Below are 19,719 nucleotides of genomic sequence, written 5' to 3' on the forward strand. Positions count from 1 at the left end.
GCATGGTGACTCTTGTAATCAATCCCGGTGCAATTTCTGTGTTAGAACAACTCTCTGATCGTTTACAGATTACAGAATGCCTCCAGATATGCATCGGAAACTACTACTGGTCTTAAAGGGAAAGATCAAAGCCTAGACTGTTTGAGACATTACTCCCATGGAGAAAATGCGCATGATAACTGTTGTATTCAATCCCGAGGCAATTTCTGTGTTTCATCAACACTTTGAAGGTAGACAGATTACAGAATGCCGCCAGATGTGCATCGGAAACTACTACTGGTCTTCCAGGGGACGATCAAAGCGTAAACTGTTTGAGTCATTACTCACATTGAGGAAAGTGCGCATGGTGACTGTTGTATTCAACCCCGATGCAATTTCTGTGTTTCATCAACACTCTGATAGTCCATAGATTACAGAATGACACCTTATGTGCATCGGAAACTACTACTGGTCTTCCAGGAAACGATCAAAGCGTAGACAGTTTGAGACATTACTCCAATGGAGGAAAGTGCGCATGGTCACTGTTGTATTGAATCCCGATGCAATTTCTGTGTTTCATCAACAGTCTGATAATCCACAGACCACAGGATGGCACCATATGTGCATCGGAAACTACTACTGGACTTCAAGGAAACGATCAAAGCGTAGACAGTTTGAGACATTTCTCCCATGGAGGAAAGTGCTCATGGTGACTGTTGTATTGAATCCCGATGCAATTTCTGTGTTTCATCAACACTTTGAAGGTCCAAAAATTACAGAATGCCTCCAGATGTGCATCGGAAACTACTACTGGTCTTCCAGGAAACAATCAAAACGTAGACAGTTTGAGACATTACTGTCATGGAGGAAAGTTCGCATGGTGACTGTTGTATTCAATCCCGATTCAATTTCTGTGTTTCAACAACACTCTTATAGTCCACAGATTACAGAATGTCTCCAGATATGCATCGGAAACTACTACTGGTCATCCAGGGAACGATCAAAGCGTAGTCAGTTTGAGACATTACTCCCATAGGGGAAAGTGCGCATGGTGACTGTTGTATTCAATCCCGATTCAATTTCTGTGTTTCAACAACACTCTTATAGTCCACAGATTACATAATGCCTCCGGATGTGCATCGGAAACTACTACTGCTCTTACAGCGAACGATCAAAGCGTAGACTGTTTGTGACATTATTCCCATGGAGGAAAGTGCGCATGGTGACTGTTGTATTCAATACTGATGCAATTTCTGTGTTTCATCAACAGTCTGATAATCCACAGACTACAGAATGACACCATATGTGCATCGGAAACTACTACTGGTCTTCAAGGAAACGATCAAAGCGTAGACAGTTTGAGACATTACTCCCATGGAGGAAAGTGCGCATGATAACTGTTGTATACAATTCCAAGGCGATTTCTGTGTTTCATCAACACTTTGAAGGTCCACAGATCACAGAATGCCTCCAGATGTGCATCGGAAACTACTAGTGGTCTTGCAGGGAACGATCAAAGCGTAGACTGTTTGAGACGTTACTCCCATTGAGGAGAGTGCGCATGGTGACTGTTGTATTCAATCCCGATGCAATTTCTGTGTTTCTTCAACACTCTGATAGTCCACAGATTACAGAATGCCACCAGATGTACATCGGAAACTACTACTGGTCTTCCAGGGAACGATCAAAGCGTAAACTGTTTGAGTCATTACTCCGATGGAGGAATGTGCGCATGGTGACTGTTGTATTCAATCCCGATGCAATTTCTGTGTTTCATCAACAGTCTGATAATCCACAGACTACAGAATGACACCATATGTGCATCGGAAAGTACTACTGGTCTTCAAGGAAACGGTCAAAGCGTAGACAGTTTGAGACATTACTCCCATGGAGGAAAGTTCGCATGGTGACTGTTGTATTCAATCCCGATTCAATTTCTGTGTTTCAACAACACTCTTATAGTCCACAGATTACAGAATGTCTCCAGATATGCATCGGAAACTACTACTGGTCATCCAGGGAACGATCAAAGCGTAGACTGTTTGAGACATTAGTCCCATGGGGGAAAGTGCCCATGGTGATTGTTGTATTCAATCTTGATGCAATTTCTGTGTTTCAACAACACACTGATAGTCCACAGATTACAGAATGCCTCCAGATGTGCATCGGAACTACTACTGGTCTTCAAGGGAACGATCAAATCGTTGACTGTTTGAGACATTACTCCCATTTAGAAAAATTGCGCATGGTGACTGTTGTATTCAATCCCGATGCAATATCTGTGTTTCAACCACACTCTGATAGTCTACACATTACAGAATGAACCCAGATGTGCATCGTAAACTACTACTTGTCTTCCAGGGAACTATCAAAGCGTTGACTGTTTGAGACATTACTCCCATGGAGGAAAGTGCGCATTGTGACTGTTGTATTCAATACTGATGCAATTTCTGCGTTTCATCAACACTATGATAGTCCACACATTACAGAATGCACCCAGATGTGAATCGGAAACTACTACTTGTCTTCCATGGAAAACGATCAAAGCGTAAACAGTTTGAGACATTACTCCCATGGAGGAAAGTGCGCATGGTGACTGTTGTATTCAATCCCTGTGCAATTTCTGTGTTTGAACCACACTCTGATTGTTTACAGATTACAGAATGCCCCCAGTTTTACATCGGAAACTACTACTGATCTTCCAGGGAACGATCAAATCGTAAACTGTTTGAGACATTACTCCCATGGAGGAAAGTGCGCATGGTGACTGTTGTATTCAATCCCGATGCAATTATTGTGTTTCATCAACACTCTGATAGTCCACAGATTACAGAATGCCCCCAGTTGGGCATCGGAAGCTCCACTGGTCTTGCAGGGAACGATAAAAGCGTAAACTGTTTGAGACATTACTCCCATGGAGGAAAGTGCGCATGGTGACTGTTGTATTCCGTCCCGAGGCAATTTCTGTGTTCCATCAGCGCTTTAAAGGTCCACGGATTACAGAATGCCTCCAGATGTGCATCGGAAACTACTACTGGTCTTGCAGGGAACGTTCAAAGCGTAGAGTGTTTGAGACATTACTCCCATGGAGGAAAGTGCGCATGGTGACTGTTGTATTCAATCCCGATGCATTTTCTGTGTTTCATCAACACTCTGATACTCCACAGATTTCAGAATGCCGCCAGATGTGCATCGGAAACTATACTGGTCTTCCAGGGAAAGATAAAAGCGTAATCTGTTCGAGACATTACTCCCATGGAGGAAAGTGCGCATTGTGACTGTTGTATTCAATCCCGATGCACTTTCTGTGTTTCATCAACACTCTGATAGTCCACACATTACAGAATGCACCCAGATGTGCATCGGAAACTACTACTGGTCTTCTAGGGATCGATCAAAGCGTAAACTGTTTGAGACATTACTCATATGGACGAAAGTTTGCATGGTGACTGTTGTATTCAATCTCGATGCAATTTCTGTGTTTGAACAACACTCTGATAGTTTACAGATTACAGAATGCCTCCAGATGTGCATCGAAAACTACTACTTGTCTTCCAGGGAACGATCAAAGCGTAGAGTGTTTGAGACATTACTCCCATAGAGGAAAGTGCGCATGGTGACTGTTGTATTCAATCCCGATGCAATTTCTGTGTTTCATCAACGCTTTAAAGGTCCACAGTTTACAGAATGCCTCCAGATGTGCATCGGAAACTACTAGTGGTCTTGCAGGGAACGATCAAAGCGTAGACTGTTTGAGACATTACTCCCATTGAGGAGAGTGCGCATGGTGACTGTTGTATTCAATCCCGATGCAATTTCTGTGTTTCTTCAACACTCTGATAGTCCACAAATTACAGAATGCCAGCAGATGTACATCGGAAACTACTACCGGTGTTCCAGGGAACGATCAAAGCGTAAACTGTTTGAGTCATTACTCCCATGGAGGAATGTGCGCATGCTGACTGTTGTATTGAATCCCGATGCAATTTCTGTGTTTCATCAACAGTCTGATAATCCACAGACTACAGAATGAAACCATATGTGCATCGGAAACTACTACTGGTCTTCCAGGAAACGATCAAAGCGTAGACAGTTTGAGACATTACTCCCATGGAGGAAAGTGCGCATGGAGACTGTTGTTTTCAATTCCAAGGCAATTCCAGTGTTTCATCAACACTGTGAAGGTCCACAGATTACAGAATACCTTCAGATGTGCATCGTAAACTACTACTGGTCTTGCAGGGAACGATCAAAGCGTAATCTGTTTGAGACATTACTCCCATGGAGAAAAGTGCGCATGGTGACTGTTGTATTCAATCACGATGCAATTTCTGTGTTTCATCAACACTCTGATAGTCCACAGATTAAAGATTGCTCCCAGATGTACATCGGAAACTATTACTGGTCTTCCAGGGATCGATCAAAACGTAAACTCTTTGAGACATTACTCCCATGGACGAAAGTGTGCATGGTGACAGTTGTATTCAATCCCATTGCAATTTCTGTGTTTGAACAACACTCTGATAGTTTACAGATTACAGAATGACACCATATGTGCATCGTAAACTACTACTTGTCTTCCAGGGAACGATCAAACTGTTGACTGTTTGAGACATTACTCCCATGGAGGAAAGTGCGCATGGTGACTGTTGTATTCAATCCTGATGCACTTTCTGTGTTTCATCAACACTGTGATAGTCCACAGATTACAGAATGCCCCCAGATGTGCATCGGAAAGTACACTGGTCTTGCAGGGAAAGATAAAAGCGTAAACAGTTTGAGGCATTACCCCCATGGAGGAAAGTGCGCATGGTGACTGTTGTATTCACTCCCGATGCAATTTCTGTGTTTCATCAACAATTTAAAGGTCCACAGATTAAAGAATGCCTCCAGATGTGCATCGGAAACTACTACTGGTCTTGCAGGGAACGATCAAAGCGTTGACAGTTTGAGACATTACTCCCATGGAGGAAAGTGCGCATGGTGACTGTTGTATTCAATCCCGATGCAATTTCTGGGTTTCATCAACACTTTGATAGTCCACAGATTTCAGAATGCCCCCAGATGTGCATCGGAAACTATGCTGGTCTTCCAGGGAACGATAAAAGCGTAAACTGGTTGAGATATTACTCCCATGGAGGAAAGTATGCATGGTGAATGTTGTATTCAATCCGGGTGCATTTCTCTGTTTGAACAACACTCTAATAGTTTACAGATTACAGAATGCCTCCAGATGTGCATCGGAAACTACTACTGGTCTTAAACGGAACGATCAAATCCTAGACTGTTTGAGACATTACTCCCATGGAGGAAAATGCGCATGATAACTGTTGTATTCAATCCCGAGGCAATTTCTCTGTTTCATCAACACTTTGAAGGTCCACAGATTAAAGAATGCCTCCAGATGTGCATCGGAAACTACTAGTGGTCTTGCAGGGAACGATCAAAGCGAAGACTGTTTGAGACATTACTCCCATGGAGGTGAATGCGCATGGTGACTGTTGTATTCAATCCTGACGCAATTTCTGTGTTTCGTCAACACTCTTATAGTCCACAGATTACACAAAGCCTCCAGATGTGCATCGGAAACTACTACTGGTCATCCAGGGAACGATCAAAGCGTAGACTCTTTGAGACATTAGTCCCATGGGGGAAAGTGCGCATGGTGACTGTTGTATTCAATCCCGATGCAATTTCTGTGTTTCATCAACACTCTGATAGTCCACAGATTACAGATTGCTCCCAGATGTACATCGGAAACTACTACTGGTCTTCCAGGGAGCGATCAAAGCGTAATCTGTTTGAGACATTACTCCCATGGAGGAAAGTGCGCATGGTGACTGTTGTATTCAATCCCGACGCAATTTCTGTGTTTCATCAACACTCTGATAGTCCACAGATTACAGATTGCTACCAGATGTACATCGGAAACTACTACTGGTCTTTTAGGGATCGATCAAAGCGTAAACTGTTTGAGACATTACTCCCATGGACGAAAGTGTGCATGGTGACTGTTGTATTCAATCCCGATGCAATTTCTGTGTTTGAACAACACTCTGATAGTTTACAGATTACAGAATGACACCATATGTGCATCGAAAACTACTACTTGTCTTCCAGGGAACGATCAAAGCGTTGACTTTTTGAGACATTTCTCCCATGGAGGAAAGTGCGCATGATGACCGTTGTATTCAATCCCGATGCAATTTCTGTGTTTCATCAACGCTTTAAAGGTCCACAGATTACAGAATGCCTCCAGATGTGCATCGGAAACTACTACTGGTCTTGCAGGGAACGATCAAAGCGTAGAGTGTTTGAGACATTACTCCCATGGAGGAAAGTGCGCATGGTGACTGTTGTATTCAATCCCGATGCAATTTCTGTGTTTCATCAACACTCTGATAGTCCACAGATTTTAGAATGCCCCCAGATGTGCATCGGAAACTATACTGGTCTTCCAGGGAAAGATAAAAGCGTAATCTGTTTGAGAAATTACTCTCATGGAGGAAAGTGCGTAAGGTGACTGTTGTATTCAATCCCGATGCACTTTCTGTGTTTCATCAACACTCTGATAGCCCACACATTACAGAATGCACCCAGATGTGCATCGGAAAATACTACTGGTCTTCCAGGGTTCGATCAAAGCGTAAACTGTTTGAGATATTACTCATATGGACGAAAGTGTACATGGTGACTGTTGTATTCAATCTCGATGCAATTTCTGTGTTTGAACAACACTCTGATAATTTACAGATTACAGAATGCCTCCAGATGTGTATCGAAAACTACTACTGGTCTTAAAGGGAACGATCAAAGCGTAGACTGTTTGAGACATTACTCCCATGGAGGAAAGTGCGCATGGTGACTGTTGTATTCAATCCCGATGCAATTTCTGTGTTTCATCAACACTCTGATAGCCCACAGATTACAGATTGCTCCCAGATGTACATCGGAAACTACTACTGGTCTTCCAGGGAGCGATCAAAGCGTAATCTGTTTGAGACATTACTCCCATGGAGGAAAGTGCGCATGGTGACTGTTGTATTCAATCCCGATGCAATTTCTGTGTTTCATCAACACTCTGATAGTCCACAGATTACAGATTGCTCCCAGATGTACATCGGAAACTACTACTGGTCTTCCAGGGATCGATCAAAGCGTAAACTGTTTGAGACATTACTCCCATGGACGAAAGTGTGCATGGTGATTGTTGTATTCAATCCCGATGCAATTTCTGTGTTGGAACAACACTCTGAGAGTTTACAGATTACAGAATGCCTCCAGATGTGTATCGAAAACTACTACTGGTCTTAAAGGGAACGATCAAAGCGTAGACTGTTTGAGACATTACTCCCATGGAGGAAAGTGCGCATGGTGACTGTTGTATTCAATCCCGATGCAATTTCTGTGTTTCACCAACACTCTGATAGCCCACAGATTACAGATTGCTCCCAGATGTACATCGGAAACTACTACTGGTCTTCCAGGGAGCGATCAAAGCGTAATCTGTTTGAGACATTACTCCCATGGAGGAAAGTGCGCATGGTGACTGTTGTATTCAATCCCGATGCAATTTCTGTGTTTCATCAACACTGTGATAGTCCACAGATTACAGAATGCCCCCAGATGTGCATCGGAAAGTACACTGGTCTTGCAGGGAACGATAAAAGCGTAAACAGTTTGAGGCATTACCCCCATGGAGGAAAGTGCGCATGGTGACTGTTGTATTCACCCCCGATGCAATTTCTGTGTTTCATCAACAATTTAAAGGTCCACAGATTAAAGAATGCCTCCAGATGTGCATCGGAAACTACTACTGGTCTTGCAGGGAACGATCAAAGCGTTGACAGTTTGAGACATTACTCCCATGGAGGAAAGTGCGCATGGTGACTGTTGTATTCAATCCCGATGCAATTTCTGGGTTTCATCAACACTTTGATAGTCCACAGATTTCAGAATGCCCCCAGATGTGCATCGGAAACTATGCTGGTCTTCCAGGGAACGATAAAAGCGTAAACTGGTTGAGACATTACTCCCATGGAGGAAAGTATGCATGGTGAATGTTGTATTCAATCCGGGTGCATTTCTCTGTTTGAACAACACTCTAATAGTTTACAGATTACAGAATGCCTCCAGATGTGCATCGGAAACTACTACTGGTCTTAAAGGGAACGATCAAATCCTAGACTGTTTGAGACATTACTCCCATGGAGGAAAATGCGCATGATAACTGTTGTATTCAATCCCGAGGCAATTTCTGTGTTTCATCAACACTTTGAAGGTCCACAGATTAAAGAATGCCTCCAGATGTGCATCGGAAACTACTAGTGGTCTTGCAGGGAACGATCAAAGCGAAGACTGTTTGAGACATTACTCCCATGGAGGTGAATGCGCATGGTGACTGTTGTATTCAATCCTGACGCAATTTCTGTGTTTCGTCAACACTCTTATAGTCCACAGATTACACAAAGCCTCCAGATGTGCATCGGAAACTACTACTGGTCATCCAGGGAACGATCAAAGCGTAGACTCTTTGAGACATTAGTCCCATGGGGGAAAGTGCGCATGGTGACTGTTGTATTCAATCCCGATGCAATTTCTGTGTTTCATCAACACTCTGATAGTCCACAGATTACAGATTGCTCCCAGATGTACATCGGAAACTACTACTGGTCTTCCAGGGAGCGATCAAAGCGTAATCTGTTTGAGACATTACTCCCATGGAGGAAAGTGCGCATGGTGACTGTTGTATTCAATCCCGACGCAATTTCTGTGTTTCATCAACACTCTGATAGTCCACAGATTACAGATTGCTACCAGATGTACATCGGAAACTACTACTGGTCTTTTATTGATCGATCAAAGCGTAAACTGTTTGAGACATTACTCCCATGGACGAAAGTGTGCATGGTGACTGTTGTATTCAATCCCGATGCAATTTCTGTGTTTGAACAACACTCTGATAGTTTACAGATTACAGAATGACACCATATGTGCATCGAAAACTACTACTTGTCTTCCAGGGAACGATCAAAGCGTTGACTTTTTGAGACATTTCTCCCATGGAGGAAAGTGCGCATGATGACCGTTGTATTCAATCCCGATGCAATTTCTGTGTTTCATCAACGCTTTAAAGGTCCACAGATTACAGAATGCCTCCAGATGTGCATCGGAAACTACTACTGGTCTTGCAGGGAACGATCAAAGCGTAGAGTGTTTGAGACATTACTCCCATGGAGGAAAGTGCGCATGGTGACTGTTGTATTCAATCCCGATGCAATTTCTGTGTTTCATCAACACTCTGATAGTCCACAGATTTTAGAATGCCCCCAGATGTGCATCGGAAACTATACTGGTCTTCCAGGGAAAGATAAAAGCGTAATCTGTTTGAGAAATTACTCTCATGGAGGAAAGTGCGTAAGGTGACTGTTGTATTCAATCCCGATGCACTTTCTGTGTTTCATCAACACTCTGATAGCCCACACATTACAGAATGCACCCAGATGTGCATCGGAAAATACTACTGGTCTTCCAGGGATCGATCAAAGCGTAAACTGTTTGAGATATTACTCATATGGACGAAAGTGTACATGGTGACTGTTGTATTCAATCTCGATGCAATTTCTGTGTTTGAACAACACTCTGATAATTTACAGATTACAGAATGCCTCCAGATGTGTATCGAAAACTACTACTGGTCTTAAAGGGAACGATCCAAGCGTAGACTGTTTGAGACATTACTCCCATGGAGGAAAGTGCGCATGGTGACTGTTGTGTTCAGTCCCGATGCAATTTCTGTGTTTCATCAACACTCTGATAGCCCACAGATTACAGATTGCTCCCAGATGTACATCGGAAACTACTACTGGTCTTCCAGGGAGCGATCAAAGCGTAATCTGTTTGAGACATTACTCCCATGGAGGAAAGTGCGCATGGTGACTGTTGTATTCAATCCCGATGCAATTTCTGTGTTTCATCAACACTCTGATAGTCCACAGATTACAGATTGCTCCCAGATGTACATCGGAAACTACTACTGGTCTTCCAGGGATCGATCAAAGCGTAAACTGTTTGAGACATTACTCCCATGGACGAAAGTGTGCATGGTGATTGTTGTATTCAATCCCGATGCAATTTCTGTGTTGGAACAACACTCTGAGAGTTTACAGATTACAGAATGCCTCCAGATGTGTATCGAAAACTACTACTGGTCTTAAAGGGAACGATCAAAGCGTAGACTGTTTGAGACATTACTCCCATGGAGGAAAGTGCGCATGGTGACTGTTGTATTCAATCCCGATGCAATTTCTGTGTTTCATCAACACTCTGATAGCCCACAGATTACAGATTGCTCCCAGATGTACATCGGAAACTACTACTGGTCTTCCAGGGAGCGATCAAAGCGTAATCTGTTTGAGACATTACTCCCATGGAGGAAAGTGCGCATGGTGACTGTTGTATTCAATCCTGATGCAATTTCTGTGTTTCATCAACACTCTGATAGTCCACAGATTAAAGATTGCTCCCAGATGTACATCGGAAACTATTACTGGTCTTCCAGGGATCGATCAAAACGTAAACTCTTTGAGACATTACTCCCATGGACGAAAGTGTGCATGGTGACAGTTGTATTCAATCCCATTGCAATTTCTGTGTTTTTGAACAACACTCTGATAGTTTACAGATTACAGAACGACACCATATGTGCATCGTAAACTACTACTTGTCTTCCAGGGAACGATCAAACTGTTGACTGTTTGAGACATTACTCCCATGGAGGAAAGTGCGCATGGTGACTGTTGTATTCAATCCTGATGCACTTTCTGTGTTTCATCAACACTGTGATAGTCCACAGATTACAGAATGCCCCCAGATGTGCATCGGAAAGTACACTGGTCTTGCAGGGAACGATAAAAGCGTAAACAGTTTGAGGCATTACCCCCATGGAGGAAAGTGCGCATGGTGACTGTTGTATTCACTCCCGATGCAATTTCTGTGTTTCATCAACAATTTAAAGGTCCACAGATTAAAGAATGCCTCCAGATGTGCATCGGAAACTACTACTGGTCTTGCAGGGAACGATCAAAGCGTTGACAGTTTGAGACATTACTCCCATGGAGGAAAGTGCGCATGGTGACTGTTGTATTCAATCCCGATGCAATTTCTGGGTTTCATCAACACTTTGATAGTCCACAGATTTCAGAATGCCCCCAGATGTGCATCGGAAACTATGCTGGTCTTCCAGGGAACGATAAAAGCGTAAACTGGTTGAGACATTACTCCCATGGAGGAAAGTATGCATGGTGAATGTTGTATTCAATCCGGGTGCATTTCTCTGTTTGAACAACACTCTAATAGTTTACAGATTACAGAATGCCTCCAGATGTGCATCGGAAACTACTACTGGTCTTAAAGGGAACGATCAAATCCTAGACTGTTTGAGACATTACTCCCATGGAGGAAAATGCGCATGATAACTGTTGTATTCAATCCCGGGGCAATTTCTGTGTTTCATCAACACTTTGAAGGTCCACAGATTAAAGAATGCCTCCAGATGTGCATCGGAAACTACTAGTGGTCTTGCAGGGAACGATCAAAGCGAAGACTGTTTGAGACATTACTCCCATGGAGGTGAATGCGCATGGTGACTCTTGTATTCAATCCTGACGCAATTTCTGTGTGTCGTCAACACTCTTATAGTCCACAGATTACACAAAGCCTCCAGATGTGCATCGGAAACTGCTACTGGTCATCCAGGGAACGATCAAAGCGTAGACTCTTTGAGACATTACTCCCATGGAGGAAAGTGCGCATGGTGACTGTTGTATTCAATCCCGATGCAATTTCTGTGTTTCATCAACACTCTGATAGTCCACAGATTACAGATTGCTACCAGATGTACATCGGAAACTACAACTGGTCTTTTAGGGATCGATCAAAGCGTAAACTGTTTGAGACATTACTCCCATGGACGAAAGTGTGCATGGTGACTGTTGTATTCAATCCCGATGCAATTTCTGTGTTTGAACAACACTCTGATAGTTTACAGATTACAGAATGACACCATATGTGCATCGAAAACTACTACTTGTCTTCCAGGGAACGATCAAAGCGTTGACTTTTTGAGACATATCTCCCATGGAGGAAAGTGCGCATGATGACCGTTGTATTCAATCCCGATGCAATTTCTGTGTTTCATCAACGCTTTAAAGGTACACAGATTACAGAATGCCTCCAGATGTGCATCGGAAACTACTACTGGTCTTGCAGGGAACGATCAAAGCGTAGAGTGTTTGAGACATTACTCCCATGGAGGAAAGTGCGCATGGTGACTGTTGTATTCAATCCCGATGCAATTTCTGTGTTTCATCAACACTCTGATAGTCCACAGATATTAGAATGCCCCCAGATGTGCATCGGAAACTATACTGGTCTTCCAGGGAAAGATAAAAGCGTAATCTGTTTGAGACATTACTCTCATGGAGGAAAGTGCGTAAGGTGACTGTTGTATTCAATCCCGATGCACTTTCTGTGTTTCATCAACACTCTGATAGCCCACACATTACAGAATGCACCCAGATGTGCATCGGAAAATACTACTGGTCTTCCAGGGATCGATCAAAGCGTAAACTGTTTGAGATATTACTCATATGGACGAAAGTGGGCATGGTGACTGTTGTATTCAATCTCGATGCAATTTCTGTGTTTGAACAACACTCTGATAATTTACAGATTACAGAATGCCTCCAGATGTGTATCGAAAACTACTACTGGTCTTAAAGGGAACGGGCAAAGCGTAGACTGTTTGAGACATTACTCCCATGGAGGAAAGTGCGCATGGTGACTGTTGTATTCAATCCTGATGCAATTTCTGTGTTTCATCAACACTCTGATAGCCCACAGATTACAGATTGCTCCCAGATGTACATCGGAAACTACTACTGGTCTTCCAGGGAGCGATCAAAGCGTAATCTGTTTGAGACATTACTCCCATGGAGGAAAGTGCGCATGGTGACTGTTGTATTCAATCCCGATGCAATTTCTGTGTTTCATCAACACTCTGATAGTCCACAGATTACAGATTGCTCCCAGATGTACATCGGAAACTACTACTGGTCTTCCAGGGATCGATCAAAGCGTAAACTGTTTGAGACATTACTCCCATGGACGAAAGTGTGCATGGTGACTGTTGTATTCAATCCCGATGCAATTTCTGTGTTGGAACAACACTCTGATAGTTTACAGATTACAGAATGACACCATATGTGCATCGAAAACTACTACTTGTATTCCAGGGAACGATCAAAGCGTTGACTGTTTGAGACATTACTCCCATGGAGGAAAGTGCGCATGGTGACTGTTGTATTCAATCCTGATGCACTTTCTGTGTTTCATCAACACTGTGATAGTCCACAGATTAGAGAATGCCCTAAGATGGCGCATCGGAAAGTACACTGGTCTTGCAGGGAACGATAAAAGCGTAAACTGTTTGAGGCATTACCCCCATGGAGGAAAGTACGCATGGTGACTGTTGTATTCACTCCTGATGCAATTTCTGTGTTTCATCAACAATTTAAAGGTCCACAGATTAAAGAATGCCTCCAGATGTGCATCGGAAACTACTACTGGGCTTGCAGGGAACGATTAAAGCGTAGACAGTTTGAGACATTACTCCCATGGAGGAAAGTGCGCATGGTGACTGTTGTATTCAACCCCGATGCAATTTCTGGGTTTCATCAACACTCTGATAGTCCACAGATTTCAGAATGCCCCCAGATGTGCATCGGAAACTATACTGGTCTTCCAGGGAACGATAAAAGCGTAAACTGGTTGAGACATTACTCCCATGGAGGAAAGTATGCATGGTGAATGTTGTATTCAATCCCGGTGCATTTTCTGTGTTTGAACAACACTCTAATAGTTTACAGATTACAGAATGGCTCCAAATGTGCATCGGAAACTATTACTATTCTTAAAGGGAACGATCAAAACCTAGACTGTTTGAGACATTACTCCCATGGAGGAAAATGCGATTGATAACTGTTGTATTCAATCCCGAGGCAATATCTGTGTTTCATCAACACTTTGAAGGTCCACAGATTACAGAATGCCTCCAGATGTGCATCGGAAACTACTAGTGGTCTTGGAGGGTACGATCAAAGCGAAGACTGTTTGAGACATTACTCCCATGGAGGTGAGTGGGCATGGTGACTGTTGTATTCAATCCCGACGCAATTTCTGTGTTTCATCTACACTTTGAAGGTCCACAGATTACAGAATGCCTCCAGATGTGCATCGGAAACTACTAGTGGTCTTGCAGTTAACGATCAAAGCGTAGACTGTTTGAGACATTACTCCCATTGAGGAGAGTGCGCATGGTGACTGTTGTATTCAATCCCGATGCAATTTCTGTGTTTCTTCAACACTCTGACAGTCCACACATTACAGAATGCACCCAGATGTGAATCGGAAACTACTACTTGTCTTCCAGGGAAACGATCAAGCGTAAACTGTTTGAGACATTACTCCCATGGAGGAAAGTGCGCATGGTGACTGTTGTATTCAATCCCTGTGCAATTTCTGTGTTTGAACCACACTCTGATAGTTTACAGATTACAGAATGCCCCCAGATTTACATCGGAAACTACTGCTGTTCTTCCAGGGAACGATCAAAGCGTAAACTGATTGAGTCATTACTCCCATGGAGGAAAGTGCGCATGGTGACTGTTGTATTCAATCCCGATGCAATTTCTGTGTTTCATCAACACTCTGATACTCCACAGATTACAGAATGACACCATATGTGCATCGGAAACTACTACTGGTCTTCCAGGAAACGATCAAAGCGTAGACAGTTTGAGACATTACTCCCATGGAGGAAAGTGCGCATGGTGACTGTTGTTTTCAATCCCAAGGCAATTCCAGTGTTTCATCAACACTGTGAGGGTCCAAAGATTACAGAATACCTGCAGATGTGCATCGGAAACTACTACTGGTCTTGCAGGGAACGATCAAATCGTAGAGTGTTAGCGACATTACACCCATGGAGGAAAGTGCTCATGGTGCCTGTTGTATTGATCCCGATGCAATTTCTGTGTTTCATCAACACTTTGAAGGTCCAAAAATTACAGAATGCCTCCAGATGTGCATCGGAAACTACTACTGGTCTTCCAGGGAACGATCAAAGCGTAGACTGTTTGAGACATTACTCGCATGGAGGAAAGTGCGCATGGTGACTATTGTATTCAATCACGATGCAATTTCTGTGTTTCATCAACACTCTGATAGTCCACAGATTACAGAATGCCCCAGATGGGCATCGGAAGCTCCACTGGTCTTGCAGGGAACGATAAAAGCGTAAACTGTTTGAGACATTACTCCCATGGAGGAAAGTGCGCATGGTGACTGTTGTATTCACTCCCGATGCAATTTCTGTGTTTCAGCAACAATTTGAAGCGCCACAGATTACAGAATTATTCCAGATGTGCATCGGAAACCACTACTGGTCTTCCAGGAAACGATCAAAGCGTAGACTGTTTGAGACATTACTCCCATGGAGGAAATAGCGCATGGTGACTGTTGTTTTCAATCCCAAGGCAATTCCAGTGTTTCATCAACACTTTGAAGGTCGAAAAATTACAGAATGCCTCCAGATGTGCATCGGAAACTACTACTGGTCTTCCAAGGGAACGATCAAAGCGTAGACTGTTTGAGACATTACTCGCATGGAGGAAAGTGCGCATGGTGACTGTTGTATTCAATCACGATGCAATTTCTGTGTTTCATCAACACTCTGATAGTCCACAGATTAGAGAATGCCCCCAGATGTGCATCGGAAAGTACACTGGTCTTGCAGAGAACGATAAAATCGTAAACTGTTTGAGGCATTACCCCCATGGAGGAAAGTACGCATGGTGACTGTTGTATTCACTCCCGATGCAGCTTCTGTGTTTCATCAACAATTTAAAGGTCCACAGATTAAAGAATGCCTCCAGATGTGCATCTGAAACTACTACTGGTCTTGCAGGGAACGATCAATGCCTAGACTGTTTGAGACATTACTCCCATGGAGGAAATTGCGCATGATAACTGTTGTATTCAATCACGAGGCAATTTCTGTGTTTCATCAACACTTTGAAGGTCCACAGATTACAGAAGGCCTCCAGATGTGCATCGGAAACTACTAGTGGTCTTGCAGGGAACGATCAAAGCGAAGACTGTTTGAGACATTACTCCCATGGAGGTGAGTGCGCATGGTGACTGTTGTATTCAATCCCGACGCAATTTCTGTGTTTCATCAACACTTTGAAGGTCCACAGATTACAGAATACCTCCAGATGTGCATCGGAAACTACTAGTGGTCTTGCAGGGAACGATCAAAGCGTAGACTGTTTGAGACATTACTCCCATTGAGGAGAGTGCGCATGGTGACTGTTGTATTCAATCCCGATGCAATTTCTGTGTCTCTTCAACACTCTGATAGTCCACACATTACAGAATGCACCCAGATGTGAATCGGAAACTACTACTTGTCTTCCAGAGAAACGATGAAGCGTAAACTGTTTGAGACATTACTCCCATGGAGGAAAGTGCGCATGGTGACTGTTGTATTCAATCACGATGCTATTTCTGTGTTTCATCAACACTCTGATAGTCCACAGATTACAGAATGCCCCCAGTTGGGCATCGGAAGCTCCACTGGTCTTGCAGGGAACGATAAAAGCGTAAACTGTTTGAGACATTACTCCCATGGAGGAAAGTGCGCATGGTGACTGTTGTATTCAGTCCCGATGCAATTTCCGTGTTTCATCAACAATTTGAAGCGCCACAGAATACAGAATGCCTCCAGATGTGCATCGGACACCACTACTGGTCTTCCAGGAAACGATCAATGCGTAGACTGTTTGAGACATTACTCCCATGGAGGAAATAGCGCATGGTGACTGTTGTATTCAGTCCCAAAGCAATTTCTGTGTTTCATCAACGCTTTAAAGGTCCACAGATTACAGAATGCCTCCAGATGTGCATCGGAAACTACTACTGGTCTTGCAGGGAACGATCAAAGCGTAGAGTGTTTGATACATTACTCCCATGGACGAAAGTGCGCATGGTGACTGTTGTATTCAATCCCGTTGCAATTTCTGTGTTTCATCAACACTCTGATAGTCCACAGATTTCAGAATGCCCCCAGATGTCCATCGGAAACTATACTGGTCTTCCAGGGAAAGATAAAAGCGTAATCTGTTTGAGACATAACTCCCATGGAGGAAAGTGCGCATGGTGACTGTTGTATTCAATCCCTGTGCAATTTCTGTGTTTGAACCACACTCTGATAGTTTACAGATTACAGAATGCCCCCAGATTTACATCGGAAACTACTGCTGTTCTTCCAGGGAACGATCAAAGCGTAAACTGATTGAGTCATTACTCCCATGGAGGAAAGTGCGCATGGTGACTGTTGTATTCAATCCCGATGCAATTTCTGTGTTTCATCAACACTCTGATACTCCACAGATTACAGAATGACACCATATGTGCATCGGAAACTACTACTGGTCTTCCAGGAAACGATCAAAGCGTAGACAGTTTGAGACATTACTCCCATGGAGGAAAGTGCGCATGGTGACTGTTGTTTTCAATCCCAAGGCAATTCCAGTGTTTCATCAACACTGTGAGGGTCCAAAGATTACAGAATACCTGCAGATGTGCATCGGAAACTACTACTGGTCTTGCAGGGAACGATCAAATCGTAGAGTGTTAGCGACATTACACCCATGGAGGAAAGTGCTCATGGTGCCTGTTGTATTGATCCCGATGCAATTTCTGTGTTTCATCAACACTTTGAAGGTCCAAAAATTACAGAATGCCTCCAGATGTGCATCGGAAACTACTACTGGTCTTCCAGGGAACGATCAAAGCGTAGACTGTTTGAGACATTACTCGCATGGAGGAAAGTGCGCATGGTGACTATTGTATTCAATCACGATGCAATTTCTGTGTTTCATCAACACTCTGATAGTCCACAGATTACAGAATGCCCCAGATGGGCATCGGAAGCTCCACTGGTCTTGCAGGGAACGATAAAAGCGTAAACTGTTTGAGACATTACTCCCATGGAGGAAAGTGCGCATGGTGACTGTTGTATTCACTCCCGATGCAATTTCTGTGTTTCAGCAACAATTTGAAGCGCCACAGATTACAGAATTATTCCAGATGTGCATCGGAAACCACTACTGGTCTTCCAGGAAACGATCAAAGCGTAGACTGTTTGAGACATTACTCCCATGGAGGAAATAGCGCATGGTGACTGTTGTTTTCAATCCCAAGGCAATTCCAGTGTTTCATCAACACTTTGAAGGTCCAAAAATTACAGAATGCCTCCAGATGTGCATCGGAAACTACTACTGGTCTTCCAAGGGAACGATCAAAGCGTAGACTGTTTGAGACATTACTCGCATGGAGGAAAGTGCGCATGGTGACTGTTGTATTCAATCACGATGCAATTTCTGTGTTTCATCAACACTCTGATAGTCCACAGATTAGAGAATGCCCCCAGATGTGCATCGGAAAGTACACTGGTCTTGCAGAGAACGATAAAATCGTAAACTGTTTGAGGCATTACCCCCATGGAGGAAAGTACGCATGGTGACTGTTGTATTCACTCCCGATGCAGCTTCTGTGTTTCATCAACAATTTAAAGGTCCACAGATTAAAGAATGCCTCCAGATGTGCATCTGAAACTACTACTGGTCTTGCAGGGAACGATCAAAGCGTAGACAGTTTGAGACATTACTCCCATGGAGGAAAGTGCGCATGGTGACTGTTGTATTCAATCCCGATGCAATTTTTGGGTTTCATCAACACTCTGATAGTCCACAGATTTCAGAATGCCCCCAGATGTGCATCGGAAACTATACTGGTCTTCCAGGGAACGATAAAAGCGTAAACTGGTTGAGACATTACTCCCATGGAGGAAAGTATGCATGGTGAATGTTGTATTCAATCCCGGTGCAATTTCTGTGTTTGAACAACACTCTAATAGTTTACAGATTACAGAATGCCTCCAGATGTGCATCGGAAACTACTACTGGTCTTAAAGGGAACGATCAATGCCTAGACTGTTTGAGACATTACTCCCATGGAGGAAATTGCGCATGATAACTGTTGTATTCAATCACGAGGCAATTTCTGTGTTTCATCAACACTTTGAAGGTCCACAGATTACAGAATGCCTCCAGATGTGCATCGGAAACTACTAGTGGTCTTGCAGGGAACGATCAAAGCGAAGACTGTTTGAGACATTACTCCCATGGAGGTGAGTGCGCATGGTGACTGTTGTATTCAATTCCGACGCAATTTCTGTGTTTCATCAACACTTTGAAGGTCCACAGATTACAGAATACCTCCAGATGTGCATCGGAAACTACTAGTGGTCTTGCAGGGAACGATCAAAGCGTAGACTGTTTGAGACATTACTCCCATTGAGGAGAGTGCGCATGGTGACTGTTGTATTCAATCCCGATGCAATTTCTGTGTCTCTTCAACACTCTGATAGTCCACACATTACAGAATGCACCCAGATGTGAATCGGAAACTACTACTTGTCTTCCAGAGAAACGATCAAGCGTAAACTGTTTGAGACATTACTCCCATGGAGGAAAGTGCGCATGGTGACTGTTGTATTCAATCACGATGCTATTTCTGTGTTTCATCAACACTCTGATAGTCCACAGATTACAG

The sequence above is a fragment of the Schistocerca gregaria genome, chromosome 3 (genome assembly GCF_023897955.1).
Source record: "Schistocerca gregaria isolate iqSchGreg1 chromosome 3, iqSchGreg1.2, whole genome shotgun sequence".
In the NCBI taxonomy this organism is placed as follows: Eukaryota; Metazoa; Arthropoda; class Insecta; order Orthoptera; family Acrididae; genus Schistocerca; species Schistocerca gregaria.